Raw genomic sequence first — 16,563 nt, forward strand, 5'->3', positions numbered from 1 at the left:
TCAAGGATGAATTTTCATTCCAGAAACTTGGGCATGGTCGGTTGGTTCCATACCTCTTTGAAAAAGGGGTCAACTCTCTGTGCCCAATGCAAACACTCAGACTGTTGCAGTCAGTCATTTTAAAGATCTATTTGTTGTGGTTCACAGTGGTACCAACTGATACAGGTAGAAAGAGAAAACAGCTCTGCTGAGGGACTATGAACAGCTGCGAGTTAAATTAGAAAGCAAAACCAAAAATGTAATAATGTTCAAATTACTACCTGAGCCACAAGCTATTTGGCACAGAGTCAACAAGATTACAGAGGTAAACATGTGGATCAAAGTTGGTGTGGGATAAACGGGCTCAAATTCATGGGACATTGGCACCAGGACTCGGGAAGGAGACAGTAGTTTTAACAGGATTAGCTCCAGCTGAATCATGCTGGGTCCAGAGTCCTGGTAAATTGCATGACTAGGGCTATGGGTAGGACTTTAAAATAAATAGTAGGGGGTTGGATTCAGTTGCATGGAATATCATGGAAAATATTAAAGGCTTGCAGGGCTCAGCTGATGTTATTAAAGTTTCCAGAGCCAAGAATAGAACTGAGAGTATGCAAAGGCTCAGAAATCTGACTTCAGGCACAGCAGACAAGGAGACAACTATGAGACGGGAGGCAGCCAACATAGGACTGCGGGTGTTGTACTTAAATGCATGCAGTATATGAAACAAGGTAAATGACCCTGTAGCGCAGATTGAAATTGATGGGTACGATGTTGTGGGTATCAGAGACATGACTGCAATGGGATTGGGGCTGGAATCCAAATATGCAAGGATACAGGTCCCATTGAAAGGGCATGCAGATGGGCAGAGGGTACAGGATTGTCTTTTTAATAGGAAATGAAATTAAATTGATAGCAAGACGTGTTACCAAGTTCGAAGGCATGTTGAGTTGAGGAACTATAAGGAATATAGATTCTAATGGGGGTTTTGTACAGGCCTTCTCGCTGTAGCCAGGACATTGGGAAGAAAATAGATCATAGCCACAGAGAATGCTCCATGGACGGAGGTCTGTGCTGAGACCCTATTGCACGATCTAGAAGCAAAAGGAAGAGTATGTATGCATAACAATGGGTCCTGATGAGATCTTTGTGTCCCAGACATGTACATCTCCTTCCAAGTAGGCCATCTTGTTAATCCCACAAGCTTCACATTTTCTCATCCACGTTCCCACACAACCTGGCTGGCACCTCTACCACCCGGTTCCTCGTTTACAAGGTGACCATGCCTGGTTTTGGTATTCACTGTTGTCCCATGTGAAGCCAGGGTACTCCAAACAGCCAGTTGTCGTGTGCATGTAGGCACCAATTATGTAGGTAGAAAATGGGATGAGGTCCTACGAGCAGAATTTAGGGAGGTAGGAGCCAAGTTAAAAAGTAGGACCTCGAAGGTAATAATTTCAGGATTGCTACAAGTGCCACATGCTAGTCAGAGCAGAAATGAAAGAATAGCAAGGATGAATGCATGGCTTGAGAGATGGTGGAGGAGGGAGGGGTTCAGATTTTTGGGACATTGGGACCGGTTCTGGGGAAGGTGGGACTATTACAAATTGGGCAGTTCATACCTGGGCCAGACTGGAACCAATGTCCTTGGGGGTACTTTTGCTAATGCTGTGAGGGAGGGTTTAAACTAATGTGGCAGGGGGATGGGAACCAAATGTTGGACAGAAAGGAGGTAGTAACTAAAGCCTGTAGGGAATGAGATAATGAAGACAGCGTGACTAAAGGGAAGAGTAGGCAGGGAGCAGATGATGAACACAAAGGGACAGGTGGTCTGAGATGCACTTGTTTTAATGTGAAGAGTGTAGTAGATAAGGCAGATGAACTTAGGGCTTGGATCGGTACCTGGAGGTATGATATTATTGCTATTACTGGGATTTGGTTGAGGGAAGGGCATGATTGGCAACTAGATGTCCCAAGATATCGATGCTTCAGGCGGGATAGAGAGGGAGGTAAAAGGGGTGGTGGAGTTGCATTACTGGTCAAAGATGATATCACAGCTGTACTGAAGGAGGGCACTATGGAGGACTCGAGCAGTGAGGCAATATGTGCAGAATTCAGAAATACGAAGGCTGCACTAACATTGCTGGGGCTGTACTACAGGCCTCCCAACAACAAGTGTGAGATAGAGGTACAAATATTGGCTGGGATTCACTTAGTGCTAGGGGTCAAGATGGAGCAGAATTTGTAAGGAGTATCCAGGAAGGTTTTCTAGAGCAGTATGTATGTAGTCCAACTCGGGAAGGGGCCATACTGGACCTGGTGCTGGGGAATGACCCCAGCCAGGTGGCTGAAATTACAATAGGGGACTACTTTGGAAATAGTGACCACAATTCCATAAGATTTAAAATACTCATGGACAAAGATGAGAGTGGTCCTAAAGGAAGAGTTCTAAACTGGGGGAAGGCCAACTATACCAAAATTCGGCAGGATCTGGGGAATGTAGATTGGGAGAAACTGTTTGAAGGTAAATCCACATTTGATATGTGGGAGGCTTTTAAGGAGAGGTTGATTAGCGTGCAGGAGAGACATGTTCCTGTGAAAACGAGGAATAGAAAAGGCAAGATTAGGGAACCACAGATGACAGGTGAAATTGTGAGACTAGCCAAGAGGAAAAAGGAAGCATTCATAAGGTCTAGGCGACTGAAGACAGACGAAGTTTTGCAAGAATATCGGGAATGTAGGGTGAATCTGAAATGAGGAATTAAGAGGGCTAAAAGGGGACATGAGATATTTTTAGCAAACATGGTTAAGGAAAGTCCCAAAGCCTTTTATTCATATATAAAGAGCAAGAGGGTAACTAGAGGAAGAATTGGCCCACTTAAGAACAAAGAAGGAAAGTTATGCATTGAGTCAGAGAAAATGGGTGACATTCTCAACGAGTACTTTGCATTGGTATTCACCAAGGAGAGGAACATGACGGATGTTGAGGTTAGGGATAGATGTTTGATTACTCTAGGTCAAGTCAGCATATGGAGGGAGGAAGTATTGGGTATCCTAAAAGGCATTAAGGTGGTCATGTCCCCAGGTCCGGATGGGATCTATCCCAGGTTATTGAGGGAAGCGAGAGAGGAAATAGCCGGGGCCTTAACAGATATCTTTGCAGCATCCTTAAACATGGGTGAGGTCCCAGGGGACTAGAGAATTGCTAATGTTGTCCCCTTGTTTAAGAAGGGTAGCAGGGATAATCCAGGTAGTTATCGACCGGTGAGCCTGACATCAGTGGTGAGGAAGCTGCTGGAGAAGTTACTGAGGGATAGGATCCATTCCCATTTGGAAGAAAATAGGCTTATCAGTGATAGACAAGATGGTTTTGTGCAGGGCAGGTCATGTCTTACCAACTTAATAGAATTCTTTGAGGACATGACAAAGTTGATTGATGAGGGAAAGGCTATAGATATCGTTTACATGGACATCAGTAAGGCATTTGATAAGGTTCCCCATGGCAGGCTGATGGAGAAAGTGAAGTTGCATGGGGTCGAGGGTGTACTGGCTAGATGGATAAAAAACCGGCTAGGCAACACAAGACAGAGAGTCGTAGTGGAAGGGGGTTTCCTAAATTGGAGATCTGTGACCAGTGGGGTTCCACAGGGATCTGTGCTGGGACCACTTTTGTTTGCGATGTACATAAATGATCTGGAGGAAGGTATAGGTGGTCTGATTAGCAAGTTTGCAGATGGCACGAAGATTGGTGGAGTAGCAGATAGTGAAGGGGACTGTCAGAGATTACAGCAGAATATAGATAGACTGGAGAGTTGGGCAGAGAAATGGCAGATGGAGTTCAATCCGGGCAAATGCGAGGTGATGCATTTTGGAAGATCTAATTCACGAGCAAACTATACAGTAAATAGAAAAGTCCTGGGGAAAATTGATGTTCGGAGAGATCTGGGTGTTCAGGTCCATTGTCCCCTGAGGTTGGCAACGCAGGGGAAGAGAGTGGTCAAGAAGGCATACGGCATGCTTCCCTTCATCCGACGGGGTATTGAGTACAAGAGTTAGCAGGTCATGTTACAGTTGTATAGGACTTTGGTTCGGCCACATTTAGAGTACTGTGTACAGTTTTGGTCACCACATTACCAAAAGGATATGGATGCTTTGGAGATGGTGCACAGGAGGTTCACAGGATGTTGCCTGGTATGGAGGGCGCTAACTATGAAGAGAGGTTGAGTAGATTAGGATTATTTTCATCAGAAAGATGGAGATTGAGGGGGGACCTGATTGATGTCTATAAAATCATGTGGGGTTTAGACAAGGTGGTTAGCAAGAAGCTTTTTCCCAGAGTGGGGGACTCAATTACTAGGGGTCATGAGTTCAAAGTGAGAGGAGGGAAGTTTATGGGAGATATGCGTGGAAAGTTCTTTACGCAGAAGGTGGTGGGTGCCTGCAACATGTTGCCGGTGGAGGTGATAGACACAGACACAATGGTGTCTTTTAAGATGTATCTGGGCAGGTAGATGGATGGGCAGGGAGCAATGGGATGCAGATCCTTAGAAAATAGATGACAGATTTAGACAGAGGATCTCGATGGGCGCAGGCTTGGAGGGCCAAAAGGGCCTTTTCCTGTGTTGTAATTTTCTTGTTCTTTGTTCTAAAAAGCCCTGTGTGCAAAGTTCCAGCTCCAAACAACACTCCCTACATCAAACTCCCAGCTGATTTACACTGTGTAAATAAGTGTCAGGTCTCAGTAATCCCATGTACTTCAAACTTCCAGCTCTAAGTATACCCGTAGAAATCAAACTCCCTGCTCAAATCCACAGTTTAGTCAAGTTTCCGGTTCAAAATGTTTGCATCAGACTCCCAGGTGCATTACACAATGTACATCAGACTCCCCGGCTCTACGCTGCACTAGAAACAGGGCTATTCATTCTTTCATTCAGGCTTTCTTTTATCGCAAGCTATTGGTTCAACATCATGTGGTTAGACATAAGGCTACTTGAAGCATTCCTTCGGTTGCATGTGATATTTTCTTTCCGGCGAGTGTAGGTTTTGTGACCCTGCGGGTCGTGATACGAGCGGTGACATGTGATTGTGAGGTGCGGGACAGAGACCTCTCACAGAGGCTGGAACAGGAAGACCGCAGGAGTTTGGCAACGCAGTCCTTCATGAGCAATTTCAAATGAAATGCAGACTTTTCGATCACTTGCACCACAGTGATGACTTGCTCTGAAATTGGTAATGTTTGGAATTATTAAATTAAATTTAGAAGGTTATTGGCGTGGTTATTGATACAGCAGATTGTAATCTGGGGTAAAGCTCGATATTGAAACGCATTGCTATAGATGTGTGGATCCTTTAAAGTTGTGTGGGTCTGAAATGCAGAATAATAACTTACAGCAATGAATGCAGAATATTAATACTGGGATATTGTGCTAAATCTGGTGATATTAATTAATTATTAAGAGAACATTTAGCTCTTGTTTTATTTTGGATTTACTGCATGATTTTTCAACATAAACACATCGTAGGAATAATTTAGTTTTTGGCAACTGATTTTGTGAAAGGTTCTTCTTTTTGCTACTTCACAAGGTGTAGAGCTGGATGAACACAGCAAGCCAGGCAGCGTCACAGTAGCGGGAAAGCTGACGCTTCTGGCCTGGACCCTTCTTAGAGTCTGGACCCGAACGTCAGCTTTCCTGCTACTCTGACGCTGCGTGGCTTGCTGTGTTCATCCAGCTCTACACCTTGCTTTCTCAGACTCCAGCATCGGCAGTTCGTATTATCTCTATTTGCCAGTTCTAAGATACAATTACCCTGGAACATCAGAGTAAATCTTGACAAATGCGTTTACAATATCATAGGGAGCTCAAGAATATGATTGGAATCCAGTGAGCTAGTCAGGAAGGGAGTAGCAGTTCACTTTAGAAACTTAAGATACAAATCAAATATTTTTAAAAAGAAATGATCAAGATTGTAAAGAGCATTCACAATTGTTTTCGTGTATCTTTGTACTTTTTATTTCTGAAAAACTTTTTTACAGGGCGTTTGTCCCCAACTCTACTTGCCCTGGACAGTGGTAGTGGTAAGCCCCTCTTCTTGAACTGCTGCAGTTCGTCTAGTATAGGTACACCCTCACTGCCGTGAGGGAGGGTGTTCCATATCTTTAACTGAGCAACAAAGTTGGGCACACATGCAGGATGAGAAAGAAATTTGTTTGCGTAGTTTGGTCCTGATGCTTTGAGGAAGCAAACTTGAATTGTTTACTTTTAACTTGCATGAAGACACAGGATTGAGTACATCAAAGTTGTAAAATTTATACAAAGAAATGTGTGTTAAAATGAAATGAAAGCAGAAATTGCTTTAAAAGGTTGACAATTCCTATTTTTGTTTACGATTTTCAGCATCTGCAGTTCTTTATTTTTATTTTATTTTATATAAGAGCCTCCCTAACCAATGTTTCTAAATTGTGTTGAAAGTGGTCTGCATCCAACACATTTCCTTGTAGTTCATTTTCTATTTTTAGCATAATTTTGTTGTATAAAGACGAGAAATACCAACAGTATTTTAGTGTAGATAGGTTCCCAAGTCACATTCCAAAAACGCATAATTTTAAAAATGTTAAGTCAGAGAAAGAGGAATTAAGAGGATGTTAAATTAGTTTTTAAGTGGTGTGGATTGTCAAAAGAAGCGTAAGTTTTTACAGCAAGAATTCCAAATGGTAAGCACACAGTAGATGAATATAGGACTGACGGCCAATGGTGAAATGAAGGCTGGGATACCAAGTTCTGAGAAATGGACAACTGGGGCTGGTGTGTAGGGTTATCGGTCTTGAGGGAACCACTAAGAAAGATGGGGAGGGGAGGTGAATTTATCAAAGAATATAAACATGAGCTTGAGAAATTTAAATTTGATGTATTCTGCCCCAAGTCGCAAAACTAATGCGGTTCACTCCTAACATAAGTTGACAATTTGAAGTTTTAACAAAAATCAAGAAGCAAAAAAGGTGCCTTGGCTCAGTGGTAACACAGGCTTATAATGGAGATGGTGATGGTTCAAGCCTTGCTCATGAGTTATAATCCAGATTGACCACTGACTACAATCCTGAATGAATGTTGTGTAAATGTAAAAGAACCCATAACATTTATCAAAGTAGAGTGTGGAGATATCCCACTGACCCAGTCAATGTTTTTCCATTAACTGATATTGCCAGAAATTATCTTACTTATTTGTATTTGTGCGATCTTGCTGTGCAATTGTTGTGTTTCCTTGACTACATTTTTAAAAAAGTAATTCTTTGTCTAAGGAACACTTCATGATGTTCTGAAGCCTTGAAAAGCATCCTATAAATGGAAATTCCTTCACTGTGGTAGGTTTTTGACTGAAGGCGTTGTCCGAACCTAAGCATTTTCATGTGTTTTTTTAATGGTACCAACTACACCCACTAACCAGTTAGTGTCACCTGAGTATATAGTGCCCAGGTATATGTATGGATTGCAGAAGGCCTGTTACCTTTGTCTGTGATTTACCCTGCACCATTCCAAGGGGTTTGGAACCCTTTCATGATGGTTGCATGTATTAATTTTCCAAATGGATTAAAGCTGGTCATTGTTACATATGAATCCCATAGCCTTCATAAGCTAGTTGGAATGTTCCAGAGATAAATTTTGCTACGCCTATACCTATGTAACTGAAATTCCTGCTATTTGCTTTCTTAGGATCCTTGGCAGACTGTTGTGAAATGGTTCTTGCTCAATTTTATCACTGATGGAAAATGGCACTATATAGCTGATTGCTTTATTGATTCACAGGATGTTGGTGACACTGCCTCATTCAGCATTTATTGCCATCCCTTATTTCCCTGGAGGACGTAGTGGTGAGCTAACTTTTTGAACTGCAACAGGCTGTGTTGCACAGGTAGACCCAGAGTGCTGTCAGGGAGGAAGTTCCAGTGGGCCAGCTGTAGTTAAGGGACAGTGATATAAGACTGAGTCAGGATGGTGTCTGGCTTGGAGGGAAACTTGCAGGTAATGGTATTCCCATGCATTTGTTGTCCTTGCCCATGTAGCTGGCAGAGGTCATGGGTTTATGCGTACCACTGGTGGAGAGAGTGAACGTTGATGCTGTAAGTTGGGGTACCAGTCAGGAAGCCTGCTTTGTATTCATTGGTGTCAAGCTTTTGGATTGTTGTTGACTGCACTTGTCAAGGCAAAGAAGGAGTATTCCATCACACTCCTGACGTGTGCTTTGAATATGGTATAAGTCTGTGAATCACTGCAGAATTCCTAGGGTCCGATCTGCTCTAGTAGCCACAATATTTACAAGGCAAGCTCAGTTCAATTTCAGATCAGATTTGACAGTTGGGCGTTCAGCAAAGGTAATGCCATTGAAAGTCGAGGGCTGATGGTTGGATTCCGTGTGGTTGGACATGGACACCTGTGTGGTACAAATCTGTTATCTGCCATTTATCAGCCCAGGTCTGAATGATGTCCAAGCCTTGCTACATTTGGACATGGACTACTTTAGTATCTGAGGAGATGTGAATGGTGCTGAACATTGTGCAGTTATCAGTGAACATCCCTACCTAATCTTATGATGGAGTGAAGGTCATTAATAAAATAGCTGAAGACCATTGGGCCTGAGGAACTCCTGCAGAAATGTCCTTTTCCTGTGAGTTGTAGGTAGCAGCTTCTCCAGGTTAATTCTTTGTGTTTAGGTATGTCTGGCGCTGATCCTGACATGCTGTCCCGTACTATTAATTGAAGCAGTGTTGATCTCCTGGCGTGGTGACAATGGCAGAGTGTGAGATTTACCAAGCAATGAAACTGCAGATGTGGCTTAATGCAATTTTGCTGCTGCTGATAGCCCAAGCCCCTCTTGGATACACAGTTTTGAATTGCTAGACTTGCTCAAAAGCTATCCCATTAAGCACGGTGGCAACACCATATAGTATATTAGAGGGTATCCTTCATGTGAAGGTTGAACTTTGTCTCCACAAGGACCATGTGGTGGTCAGTCCCAACGTAACTGTCATGAATAGCTCCATTTCCTCTTGGTAGATTTTTGAGGACCAAGTCAAGTATGTTTTTCCTCTTGTTTGTTCCATTACTGCCTGCAGCAGATCCAGCCTAGAATGTTAAATGGAAATTATGTATTGGTGATTATCTCCAAAGATTCTGTCGATATTGGATGACTCCTGCAGATTGGCTGATGGAATATATCATGGAAAAATGTGAGGTTATCCACTTGGGAACCAACATGTAGAGATTTTCTTAAATTGTAAGAGATTAAAAAGTGTAAACACACAAAGGGACATGGATGTCTTCATAAATCTGTCATGGAACGCTAACATACAGATGTGGCAAGCTATTAGAAAGGCTAATAGAATGTTAGCCTTTATTGAAAGAGGATTTGAGTACAGGAGTAATGAAGCCTTGCTTCAGTTGTATAGAACCTCGATTTGACTGCCACTAGAATACTGTGTGCAGATTTGTTTCCCTTACCTTAGGAAAGATATTGTTTACAAACAAGGAGTGCAATAAACGTTTGCCTGACTTGTTCCCATGACAACAGGACTGTCCTTTCAAGAGAGATGAGTTAAAATGGGCCTGTATTCTCTAGACTTGCAAAGAATGAGAAAAACATCAAAACCTATCAAATGTTAAAACTACAGAAGGGGTAGATGCAGGTAAGATGTTTCCCCCAGTTAGAACCAAAGGTACCCAATTTCAAAACAAGGGGAGGGCCGCATAGGAATGAGAGGAGGATGCATGTTTTATAATTGCCGGTTGTGACAATTTGTAATTCTGTACCCCTTAGAGCTTTGGAAACTCAGTCAATGAGTATGTTTAAAGCAGAAATTGACAGATTTCTATATACCTATGAGCTAAAGTGACTCCTGAGGATGGGGATGATGTTTGAAAAAGGTGTTGAAATAGTTGATCAGCCAGAATTGTATCAAATGGTGGAAGTGACTTGACTGGCTGAATGGCCTACTCGGCCAGTAGTGGTGTTACTGATGGATTTTGGAGCTCTGTACCAAAGTACCTTCTGTGCACTTGCCACCACCATTGCATCCTCTAAGCTGTCTTCAAATGAAAGAGATCTGATTCATTAGCTGAGAAGGATGGGGAAGGGGTGCATTATGTGATAATCAACAGGAGGTTTCTGTGGCCATGTTTTACCTGATGCCATGAACCTTCTAGAGTCAGGAGTTAATGTTCAGGACTCTTTCCGGACCGTATACCACATGCCACAACCTCTGTTGCAGGACATACCCAGGGATAGTGGTGGTAGTGTTGGGACATTGTACAACATGATTTGTCAGGCATGTTGCTTGACTAGTCTGTGAGACAGCTCGAACATCTTCAGCCCAGCTACCAGATATCAGTAAGGAAGACTTATTCCAGATTTGACAGGACTGTGTGTGCCATTGCCATGTCCTTTGTCTTTGAATGGTCCATCTGATTCCATATTTTTCAACAGACTTTGTAGCAGATAGATACAATTGAATGACTTGCAAGGCTTATCCACAGTCAACCAAATTGTTGCAGATCCAGAATCACATGTAGGTTAAATCAGGTAACGATGGCAGATTTCCTTCTCAAAGTTAATGGTCAAAATGAGTTTTTATGATAATGACTACTATTACTGCAACTTTTAATTCCAGGTGCATTGATTTCAGACTTCACCATCTGCTATGGTGAGATTCCAACCTAGATCTCCAGGGGATTACTGGGGGCAGTGTTGGAGAAGTACAGAAATTGGGAGGAGTCCATCTGGAGAACAGACATAGACCACTTCAGCCAAATGACTAATGCTAGGCTGTAAATTCTATGTAAGCCAAAGTCTTTAAAAACTTACCAGGGTTTACATTGTTGTTCATATCTAATGTTTCGGTCTTTTTTGGGTTCTGCAACATTTTCCAGGCCGTTCTGTGGGGTGGTGTCATTTTGTGGACCGGTTAAGTCAAACCACTGTTGACTTGGTCTCTAATTTCTTATGATAGAATGTCTTTCTTTGGAAAACAATTCTTGTTCTTCTGCAGAGCACAGATGGATAACTCCTTTACAGTTACAGTACTGTCTGAGGGGTGGTGTACCTTTCAAATCTAAAAGATAAATGACGTGCAGAGGTTTTGCAAACTGCCACATGGAGCAGTGCAATTAACTTCAGTCACCTGGATATTGTGATTGGTTATAGTGTGATGTGAATTTCAACAAGGTATTTCCTATAAGGGAGCAGTACTGGTGACATAGGGTAGAAGAGAACCTGCAAGAGAGAGGGAAAATGTTAACAACAGGGCCAAGCAATTAAAATTTGTTTGGTTATTAGAGGTAAATGCACATTTGAATGCTGAATCCTGTTGACTCATACTTTAATGCGAAACTATCTAATCTATCAGGAATTTATTTGGTGTATTTCTAAGGGGTGGCTTATATTTATTTATTGAGTTCCATCTATTGATGTTCACGATATGTTTGGCACGCAAAGCCAAAGCTCATTGTATTTTCTGAATACACCTACAGTCCACTGTTGACATAAAGGAAGGTTGTCGATTTGTTTGCATATAAAACTGAATCTTTCAATCTGAAATTATGTGACTTAGCCGAGAGAATTGGTGGTGCAATATCCAAATCATTATACTAGTTCTACAGAGGGCCATGCTAGTGTTCTGGGGACATGGATTCAAGTCCCACAATGGCTATTGATGGAATATGTATTCAATTAGTTAATTCATCTGGAATTAAAAGTTGGTATTAGCCATTGTGACATCTATTATGTGAAAACCTGAAATAAAAACAAAGTGCTGGATGAGCTCAACAGGTCTGGCAGCATCTGTGGAGAAAGAAACAGTTAACATTTTTAGTCTGATTATGACTTTTCTTCAGAATGCCTACAGAAACCTATTTGGTTCACTTTTGGAGATAGCAGAAACTGCAGATGCTGGAGAATCCGAGATAACAATGTGTAGAGCTGGGTGAACACAGTAGACCATGCAGCATCATAGGAGCAGGTAGGCTGATGTTTCGGGCCTAGACCCTTCATCAGAAATCTAGGCCCGAAACATCAGCCTTCCTGCTCCTATGATACTGCTTGGCCTGCTGTGTTCATCCAGCTCTACACCTTGTTATCTCTGGTTCACTTTTGACACAGACATCTGCTGCCTTGATACCTGTGACTATTAACTGTTTTCTGAAATAGCTGAGCAAACACCCAGTTGTACTAAATACCCACAGAAAAATGTAATAGGAATAAAACCAGATCAACCACCCAGCATCAACTTGGGCATCAGAAATTACAAAGGTGCCAGCTTCAGCTCCGTCATCAATGATCTTACCTCCACTGTAAGAAGTGAGGACATTTGCTGATAATTCCAAAAAATTCAGTACCATTCACGGTACCTCAGATATTGAAACAGTCCATGTCCATATGCAGGAAGAGTTAGACAACATTAAGGCCAGGTTGGTAAGTGATAAGGAGTGTTCACTCCACACAAATGCGAGGCAATGACACTCTCCACCTAGAGAGAATGAATTCCCCACTATCAAAATCCACGGAGGGAGTGTTACCATTGACCAGAAATTGAACGGGAACTGCTACGTAAATACTCTGCTATGGGAACAGAACAGCGTCTGGAAGATCTGCAGTGAGTAGATCATCTCCTGATTCCCCAAAAGCTGCCTTCACAAGGCATGAGTATGATGAAATATTCTTTATGTTCTGGCATAAGTATGGTTCCAATAAAAGTCATGAAACTCAAAACAAAGCAGGACAAAGCAGCTCACTAATTCAACACCCCATTTACTACCTCAAATATTCACTCTCTCCTTCACCAACACATAGTAGCAGCAGTGTTTAGGATATACCAGATACAGCAACTTAACAAGGCTCCTAACTTCCAAACCTACAACCTCTACCATCTACAAGGACAAAAGAAGCAGATGCATGGGAACACCGTCACCTGCAAGCTCCCCTCCAAGCCACACACCCTGCTGCCTTGGAACTGTATCATGTTTCCTTCACTATTCCTGAGTCAAAATCCTGAAACTCCATTCATGACAGCACTGTGGGTGTGCCTACTACCAAAGGATTGCAGTAATTCAAAAAGGCATTCATCACCACCTTTTCAAGGGATGGGCAATGAATTGCTCACATCCAATGAAAGAATAAAAGACGAGTTGTAGGTTACAAGTGTAGAACCCATGTGAATAATGTCGATTTTAAAATAAAGTTATGGAAGTGTCAGAGGGAGTGGTTTTGATACTGTTGGTGATTGGTTTCTGCCAGGTAGTGAAAAAGATACCTGGAGACACCAGCTACTGTTTTCAACAGTATCAATAAATAGTGATTGTTGCAATCTCACAACCCTGACAATATCTGTAATCTTGTGCAGACCATATAAACCACCGTATCTCTGTAATTCCTCCAGCAGTGAGAAGTCTCACTGTGCTTATTAACACTTTCAGTTCTTTCATCTCATCCTATCTCTTTCCTCATGCTAACAACTACAGCCTGTCTCATGTTATATATTTTTCCAGCTTATACATCACTTATCAGACCATCTTATTCAGCCAGGAGTCAGGCAGTTTGATGATTGAAAGGAAATGGCAATGTCTTGGGCGGCTCGGTGGTTAGCACTGCAGCCTCACAGCACCAGGGACCCGGGTTCAATTCCAGCCTCGGGTGACTGTCTGCGTGGAGTTTGCACGTTCTCCCTGTGTCTGCGTGGGTTTCCTCCGGGTGCTCCAGTTCCCTCCCACAGTCCAAAGATGTGCAGGCTAGGTGGATTGGCCATGCTGAATTGCCCGTAGTGTTCAGGGTTGTGTGGGTTATGGGGGATGGGTCTGGGTGGGATGCTCCAAGGGGCAGTGTGGACTTGTTGGGCCAAAGGGCCTGTTTCCACACTGTAGGGAATCTAATCTAATCTCAAAGTGGGTGCAGAATTAAGGAGATCTGGCAGTATTTCTCTACACATCTTTGGAAATGATAAGATGAGTGAATAGTTTGTTTTAAAAAAAAGCATAAATATTCTTTTTGGAGACTGTGCTGAAAAATCAGGGAATTGACTATACTTGTTCTGAATACATGTACATCAGCCAGCAGCAAAATGACATGACAAACCTTCCCTAATATCAGTACACTCAGACAGTGAAGGCCATCAGTTTAATGGGGACAACATAACCATAGTAGCCTGAGCCAAACATAGACACACACGGGTATTCCTAGAAGCATGGTTCTCAACCCATAAAGCAATTAATAAACATAGAATTGGACCCCTGATACAAACCCATACAGAACAAAACCGGAAATGACACTACTCACCATAACAAACAAAACAGTATAAATTCCAAGTGGAGTAGAATAACATCGCTTCATCGGAGGCCTCACTGTTGATGTTACCAAACATGGTGAGGAAACATCTGAATGAAAACAAGCTACCTCAGCGAGCAACTCAACAACCTCACCTATAACCCGAGCTACAAATCTTTGCTAAAACCTTAAGCAATCATATATTGGGAGGAAGCAGATATATTAAGCATTGCTGAGACATAGCTCATGAAAAATCAGAATTGGAATTAAACATGTTTCAAAAAGATAGGAAATTAGAAAAATGGAGCTGGATTAGCTGTACTTATTTACGATATTATTTTTACAGCTTATAAAAAGATGTAGCTGTCAGCTGCTCAAAACTAGAACAGAAATACAGATAGAGATAAAAGGTAATGTGGCAGCAATCACACTGATAAGTGTAGTCGACAGACCACCTATGAGTGGAATAGAGATAGGGGAAGAAATATTCAGGCAAATTAAGGAATAGGGCATTAAACATAGAATGATAATTACAATGATTTTAATTGGAAAGGATGGATAAAGGGGATAAAGGAATGGAGTTCCTAAAATGTGTGCACAAATGCTTTAAAGCTCAATATGTGGAAACTGTGAAAGAAGAAACAATTCAATATCAGATCTTGCTGTTGTAACATAATAAATGTGGCAGGCAAATATACACACAATAAGCTCCCATCTTATAGCAGTGTGATAGTGGCCAGATGATCTGTTTCTCTGATGTTGATTGACAGATAAAAGTGGGCCAGAGCACCATGATTAACTCCCGTCTTGCTCTTCACCATAGTGCTGTAAGATCATTTTCCTTCACTGGAGGGGACAGGAACAGTAGTTTAATTTCCATTCTGAGAGGCAGCACCTCAAACAGTGGAGCATTCCCTCAGTACCATGCTGGAATATCAGCTTTGATGCTGTGCTCCAGTGCTGGAGGGAAAATTCAGCCCACAAGAATTACTTTTCTTCAGCTCTCACTGAAGGAAATGCAGTGAAAGGGAGTGTTGGAATACTTTCTCAAAAGGTTGAATATGGGTTTGTAAATCAAAATTATAATTTCATTTACAAAAGCAGAAGCTGCTGAAAGCTCAGCAGGTCTGGCTGTATCTGTGCAGAAAAAGATCAGAGTTAACGTTTCAGGTCCGATGACCCTTCCTCAGAACTGATGGTAGCTGGGAAAACTTGTGATCAGAGACAATGGGAATTGCAGATGCTGGAGAATCCCAGATAACAAAGTTTGGAGCCGGATGAACACAGCAGGCCAAGCAGCACCTTAGGAGCGCAAAAGTTGGTTTGTATGCAGAAAATAGTGAGAGGGATGAGATAGGGAGTAGACAATAGAATAGAGCCCGACGAGAGAAAAGAGCAGTTGGACAGACAAAAGATCAGGCTGGGAGGGTGAATAAGGGTAATAAAATGTGAGGCTGGATGAACACAGCAGGCCAAGCAGCATCTCAGGAGCACAAAAGCTGACGTTTCGGGCCTAGACCCTTCATCAGAGAGGGGGATGGGGTGGGAGGGTGAATAGTTGTTAATGGGAACAGTTAGTGACTAACAACAGGGGACGTGTAGTAGCAGGCTATGTTGTAACAAGGCACGGTGGCTCACTGGTTAGCACTGCAGCCTCACAGCGCCAGGCACCTGGGTTCAATTCCAGCCTCGGGTAGCTGTCTGTGTGGAGTTTGCACATTCTCCCCGTTTCTGCGTGGGTTTCCTCCGGGTGCTCTGGTTTCCTCCCACAGTCCAAAGATGTGCAGGCTAGATGGATTGGCCATGCTAAATTCCCCGCAGTGTTCAGGGGTGTGTGGGTTATAGGGGGAATGGGTCTGTGTGGGATGTTCCAATGGGCGGTGTGGACTTGTTGGGCCGAAGAGCCTGTTTCCACACTGTAAGGAATCTAATCTAAAGACCTGGTGCGTGGCGTTGGGACCTGGGACAAGGGAAAATTTAGGCCCTAAAATTATTGAACTTGATATTGAATCCATAGGGCTGCAGGGTCCTCAAGCAGAAAATGAGGCGTGCATGCATTGAGCTTCGCTGGAACGCTGTAGGAAGCTAGAGGCCCAGATATTGGCCAGGGAGCAGGGTAGTGTGTTAAAGTGGCAGGCAACAGGTAGCTCAGCAGATCTGAGGAAGGGTCACTCGACCCGAAACGTTAACTCTGTTTTCTCCTTCACAGATGCTGCCAGACCTGCTGAGCTTCTCCAGCAACTTTGTTTTTGTTCCTGATTTACAACATGCACTGGCCTT

At 42.7% G+C, this 16,563-nt stretch overlaps 1 protein-coding gene across 2 annotated transcripts in view; it reads left to right on the forward strand.

Moving 5' to 3' along the window:
* The first annotated feature begins 4,952 nt into the window (after positions 1–4,952).
* mlphb (melanophilin b) overlaps positions 4,953–16,563 on the forward strand; it is a 120,627-nt gene continuing 109,016 nt past the window's right edge. For both annotated transcript variants that reach the window (XM_059647120.1, XM_059647121.1), the window contains exon 1: positions 4,953–5,208. The gene's annotated coding sequence lies outside the window, so the exon portion shown is untranslated. The remainder of the gene's footprint in view (positions 5,209–16,563) is intronic.

This window comes from Stegostoma tigrinum, chromosome 7 (genome assembly GCF_030684315.1).
Source record: "Stegostoma tigrinum isolate sSteTig4 chromosome 7, sSteTig4.hap1, whole genome shotgun sequence".
NCBI classification, from domain to species: Eukaryota; Metazoa; Chordata; class Chondrichthyes; order Orectolobiformes; family Stegostomatidae; genus Stegostoma; species Stegostoma tigrinum.